Source organism: Macaca nemestrina, chromosome 1, assembly GCF_043159975.1.
Source record: "Macaca nemestrina isolate mMacNem1 chromosome 1, mMacNem.hap1, whole genome shotgun sequence".
Taxonomy (NCBI): Eukaryota; Metazoa; Chordata; class Mammalia; order Primates; family Cercopithecidae; genus Macaca; species Macaca nemestrina.
In genome coordinates, this window is record NC_092125.1 from 113,293,761 (window position 1) to 113,300,312 (window position 6,552).

The window sequence follows — 6,552 nt, forward strand, 5'->3', positions numbered from 1 at the left end:
ATGTGTCAAGCGCTATCCTGGGGATTTCAATACACTGAGATTTGTCCAGTGAGTTCTTGTTAAACACAACTGAAGTGCCAGACATATAGACAAATATGAAAAGTCACATCTCTATTTTTGAGAAAAGATACCTTATTGAGGACATTAGGCCCATAAGCAAATAATTTACATACACTGTGGGAAATGTTACGGAGGAGGCGGCTGGTTTAGGACAGGATTCATGAAGGAGATTAAGTCTGACTTGAAAACCTTGACAGATGAAAGCTTTTTATTTTACTTCTTGGGAGTGGAACTTCCATTGTGCCTCTTGGGCAAATCAACTGATACTTTCTAGCTGGAGAGATTATCATGAAAATAGACAATAGGTTGTTCACGAAGTGGGGGAGAAGGAGAGTTAGTTCCCTGCCACGTGTCTCCCACTGTGGGATGAGTGAGTGGGGATGAATCCTGCTGCCCTCAAGACAAGAGTTTCTTCAAACTGGCTATAAAAGTTAATGGGCATCTCCACAGTGATTCATTTCCTCTCTCCCGCTGATAGGATTTGCTTTCAATATAAGGAGATATTAAGGGTTTGCTTGTATCAGTGATCATGGTCAATACCTCTGTAAAATATGAAGGGACAAAGTCCAGGGCCATAAAAGTCTGCACCCTGTGGAAGCAGGGACAAAATCACAGTATTTTTTTTCCTTCTTTTTAAATATAATGATTAGTTCATGCTGTTTCTTAGGATTTAAAATTAGAAAAAAAATTACAAGACTCACCTCCATATTATATAGTCATATCAGTTCTTCTCCAAATCCTTCTACCAGACTTCATTTTTTCACAATCCCCCAAAATACATCTTCTTTGACCTCTTTCTAATGCCATTTCAATGCATACTTTCCACACTGCTGCCCGTCTGGCTGGGGTTCTTCTTTCCACCCTTTCAAAAAGCTTCTGACAGGCATGAACTACTAGTAAAACAGAAGCTGTTCATTAGTTAAAATGGATCCTAAGTGAGTAACTGTCAGACTGAAACTATAGGCAATTTACCCGTGACCTCAAATGAAGAAATATTGAGAAGTTCCTCTATTTGACTCAAAATGAAGGTCATCAGTCATTTGAAGAGGAAGGGAAAGGAATCGCATCCAAGCTTGAACCAGGGAAAGCAGAGGAAGAAAACTGGGCTGTAGATGTGACAAAAGAACTCCAGACTCAGTCTATCACATCGCAGAGAATGACAACGATTTCTTTCTAAAGTGTACCCTAGGTGTCAGCTGAGACACTCCTGCTTGGCGACCTACTTACATTTGGCTCAAATACAAGTTCTACAGCTTTCCCCTAAACTCCCCACAATTCCTTCAGTACTCAGAACCTACTTCCATGAGTTTCCCTCTGTCTCTAAGCTTCCCTGCAAACAGGAACAATTCATCTTTTGTTCCACATCAACTTGTTTCCACAAAAAAAATCGCCCCTGTCTTCTTGGTTTGTGCTGTACAATATGGCAGCCACTAGCCACACATAGCTGTTTAAACTTAAGTTTAACTAACTGGAATTAAATGAAGTTCACAATTCAATTCCCCATTCTTAGTCTTCACATTTTGAGTGCTTGATAGCCGTATGTGGCTAGTGACTACCTCACTGACACCACAGATTAGAATGCATCCATTATCTTAGGGAATTCTGTTTGACAGCTGTACCAGCATGTCACAAACTGATGAGAGTTTACTGTATATCTGCGGACTTATGGAGAGAGATCACATTTTAATTTTTTATCAGAATATTCACTTTTATCTAAGCATGTTTAATCACATACCACTTTTGAGAAATGTACTGTCTACCTGTAGGGATGTACTAATGCACAGGTTTCCATTTGGAGTTTTTTAGGAAGCCAAGTTAAATCACCTCATAGAGGAATTTTCACTGTTTCAAGTGGGCTTAGAGCATGAATTCTTCCAAGAGAGGAAATAAGGCATTTCTCCCTGACAAAGAAGTGAACGTCTTCTCCAAAAATATGTTCAGTGAAGTTTTCCTGGGCTGGATGCAGTGGTTCATGCCTGTAATCCTAGCACTTTGGGAAGCCGAGGCAGGCAGATCGCCTGAGGTCGGGAGTTCCAGACCAGCCTGACCAATATGGTGAAAGCCCATCTCTGCTAAAAATACAAAACTTAGCTGGTCATCGTATTGGGCACCTAAAATCCCAATCATTTGGGAGGCTGAGGCAGGAGAATCACTTGAACCTGGGAGGTCGAGGCTGCATAGGAGGCTGCTCACGCTACTGCACTCCAGCCTGGACAACAGAGTGAGACTCATCTCAAAAGAAAAAAATAAAAATAAAGTGAAGTTTCCTCTGTGGGAAAAAGAAAGATATGAGCGAGCTTGCTTGTTCCCTAGAACCGCTAGATGGAAATACGTAAGAAGAAAAGAGGCAGATTTTGAAGCAACTACTCTTCTTTGGGTTAGTTTTGCTACTAAAAATTGCTGAGCATAAGGTGAGAGAGAGGAAGGAGGTATGATCCCTGACCTAAAGTAGCTTAGCGATATATCAGGTAGCCAACCAGAAAACAGAGACTCTAAGTGCCAGGCGTGGGGTATGTGAGCACAACGGAAGGCATTTCTGCTGTCAGAGAGTAGAATTAGGAAAAGCCTCCAAAGTAATGCTGTAAACCAAACCAAGTTGTCATTGTGGTAAGATCCTGCAGGACAGAAATCAGATGGCTGTTCTTCAACTTTTTCTCACCTCTGTCCCCTTCCCTACCATACCTACACCCATATACCCAGATTCTTGCACTTAATCACATCCAATATTTATTGAATGAATTAATTAAAAGATGAATAAACATGCCCAAACAAGGAATGAGAAAAAGGGCATTGCAAGCAGAGGAATGACATGAAAAAAGGCATGGAGGTGTGACCTCGAATGGGGTTGTTCCAGGAAGTACCAACATGTGGTGTTGAAGGAGCACAGATTTGAGTGCATGGAGTATTAGTGCTGGAGGCAAGAGTGACGTGAAGGTGTACGACTCAGAAAGACTTTCCTGCTCTACTGGAAGTCTTGGTGACTGTGGGGGTCAATTGTAATATTTCATCGTAAGTGCAGCAACATCAAGTCTGCATTATCAAAAAAGGCCTCTGATAACACATATACTTAAATTAACATTTTCTAATGAAGTCTCAATTTAATCAGGATCAGATTTTTTTTTTTTTTTTTGAGATGGAGTCTCACTCTGTCACCCAGGCTGGAGTGCAGTGTGCAGTGGCACCATCTCGGCTCACTGTAAGCTCTGCCTCCTGGGTTCACGCCATTCTCCCACCTCAGCCTCCTGAGTAGCTGGGACTACAGGCGCCCGCCACCATGCCCGGCTCATTTTTTGTATTTGTAGTAGAGATGGGGTTTCACCGTGTTAGCCAGGATGGTCTCGATCTCCTGACCTTGTGATCCGCTCGCCTTGGCCTTCCAAAGTGCTGGGATTATAGGCATGAGCCACCGCGCCCGGCCAGATCTTAGAATATTTTCACTTCATTGCTAACTCCCTTTAATCTCAGTTGTTATTTTCTGGTATTTTTGTTCCTACTTATATTAAAAATAAAATAAAGGTACTATTAATTTTATTTTAAACATTGTTATAACTATTTAATACAGTCAACACTTATTTCTTTATTGTAACATATCTTCTAGGATTCTTTTATTTTTTGACAAAGGGCATGCTTAGGCAGTAATTTCCATGAGTCTATGGATAGCAATCTTAACTACGTTCTCATAACTGTAACATATCTTTTTGTCATACTAACCCTTAATGGTTGGTTGCCTGGGTACAGAATTCCAGGTTGAAAGTTGTTTTCCTTTGCACTTTAAAGCTAGAGTTCCATACTACCCAGCCATAAAAAGGAATGAAATAATGGCATTTGCAGCAACCTAGATGGAATTGGAGACTCTTATTCTAAGTGAAGTAACTCAGGAATGGAAAAACCAAACATTGTATGTTCTCAGTCATATGTGGGAGTTATTAGGATACAAAGGCACAAGAACGATCCACTGGACTTTGGGGACTCAGGCGAAAGGGTGGGGGTGGCAGGAGAGAAAAGGCTACACATTGGGTATAGTATACACTGCTTGGGTAATGGGTGCCCCCAAATCTCAGAAATCACTGCTAAAGAACTTATTCATGTAATCGAACACCACCTGTTCCCCCAAAAACCTACTGAAATTAAAAATAATAAAGAAATAAAGAAATAAAGTTAGTATTCAAAAGCTGCCTGGCCTCCACTGTATCTCTCCATTATGGTGCCATCCCCATCCTTGTTACTTTGAAGGTGATTGTTGCTGATTTGGGACTTTGAGGATTCTCACTTTGTACATTTCATGTATGAGGTGTCTATACGTAGACATTTTTAAAAAATAAACTTACTATTCAGTGGACCTTTTTGATTCAGATATTTTTCTGGTCCTTTATATTCTTGCATCTCAAAGGTTTATGTGAGTCCTATCAATGCCTTCATTTGGAGCTAGTCAATGTGAGGGTTCAGTGAGAGACCTCTTAAAAGACCTATGAACATCTAGTTTTCTCATCTGTTCTACTCTCTTCTCTCCCATCTCAAGTCTTTCAATCTATATAATGGTGTGGGGTAGCAGACTAAGGGTTGGGATGGCTGGTGGAAACACAGGAGATCTATCTAATCAACCATTTTGTCAGAACTTTTCTGTCTTACATCTGGACCAGGACTTCTGAAGTTGAAAGACTTGGAGTTAACATCTTTGTACACCACTGTGCCATGAAGCAATGATGATTCCCATCCAGCTGCCTAAAGAGAAAGAGGTTTGTGTCAAACAAGTAGTGCAGCAAATAAATTGATCTAGTAATACCATCATTCCATGTACAGATTAGCAACCTCAGGGTCCTAAAGGCTTTAAATCTTTATATAACAGCATGGAGGTAGCAGACTGAGGGTTGCAATAGCTGGTGAGAACACAGAAGATCTATCTAATCTGAGGGTCCAAAAGGCTCAGTATCATGCCCGGTGTCACACAGTGAGTGCATAACAGAATGCGGACCTGAACCAACAGCCATAGGAGGCCAAGCCGTGTGCTCTTCTCCCAGGGCATCATTAGAATGGGAGAGATTCTCGAAAATGTTCTTTGTAAACCATGAAAGCATTACTTTCTCATGTCCTACCATGAATTTATGCACCTGATGGAAAAAATCTAATAACAAAGACTGAGTAGCATTTTTCTTTTTTTTTTTTTTTTGAGACGGAGTCTCGCTCTGTCACCCAGGCTGGAGTGCAGTGGCCGGATCTCAGCTCACTGCAAGCTCTGCCTCCCGGGTTCACGCCATTCTCCTGCCTCAGCCTCCCGAGTAGCTGGGACTACAGGCCTCCGCCACCTCGCCCGGCTAGTTTTTTGTATTTTTTAGTAGAGACGGGGTTTCACCGTGTTAACCAGGATGGTCTCGATCTCCTGATCTCGTGATCTGCCCGTCTCGGCCTCCCAAAGTGCTGGGATTACAGGCTTGAGCCACCGCGCCCGGCCTGAGTAGCATTTTTCAAACAACATTGAGCTGGGAGCAAGGAAGCTGGCTTCTGATATCAGCTTCACCCACAACTGTCTGTGCAGTAAACTAGTCACAATGTTTCCCTAGGCCTCATTTTCCTCACCAGTAGAACAAAAGAGTAAGATTCGATAACTACTATGGTCCCTTCCAGACTTAAAGTTTCCAGACATAAAGGTCCTTTACAGACTTAAATCCGTAGTTTGAAGTTGAGTCATCTCTGGCACCTACAACGTAATCCTTTGCCATCTACGCTGGAAAAGAAAATCTTGTTACTTTTTTCAAATAGCTTATTTTTCAGTAGGACTGTATTTCAGCAAATGGCTAGATTTGGAGTCAGAAGGACAAGTTTCAGTGTCCAGGTCCACTGCTGACCAGCGTTGTGAACCTTGGAAGGTTTCTAATCTCTCTCAAGGTCGGGTTTCTTGAGTGTGTAATGGGAATGTCTGTCCTGTGCTGCTCACAAGGATATTTGATGACTTAAGGGAAAACCCTTTACTGTAACACACTCTGTTGATGTAAGCTATTTTGACATGATCACCCTTGTTCCATGGGAGAAGCTCAAATAGTAGATCTCTGAGGAAACTCATGCATGTTGAGGGAGTGGAGTTGGTGCTTTAGGAGGAAAATCTGTGTGTGGGCCTCAAGTCCCACCGCATGGGTCATAACCCATGCCTGACCCTGACAGAAAATCCTTCTAGAAGTAAAAGAGAAATAAAAGAAATCCACAATACCAAGGGATGAAAAGACAGCCATGAAAAAGTAACTTAAGGGGAGAGGAAGATGGGCTTATACCAGATTACAGGATATTGTCAGTTTTAATAACGGGACGTAAAGAAAAGATTCTGTTTGCACACAGGGAGAGGTTCTTTTCCTGGCTAGTCAGAGCACACCTTATGTACATTCTCAAGTCGTCTCTCATATGATTCATTTTTTTCACTGTAGATAAGACTTTTATGGATGGATTATTTTTCTCAAATAATATTATTGCTTTATGATTAAAGTAAAGATTATTAATTCCTGA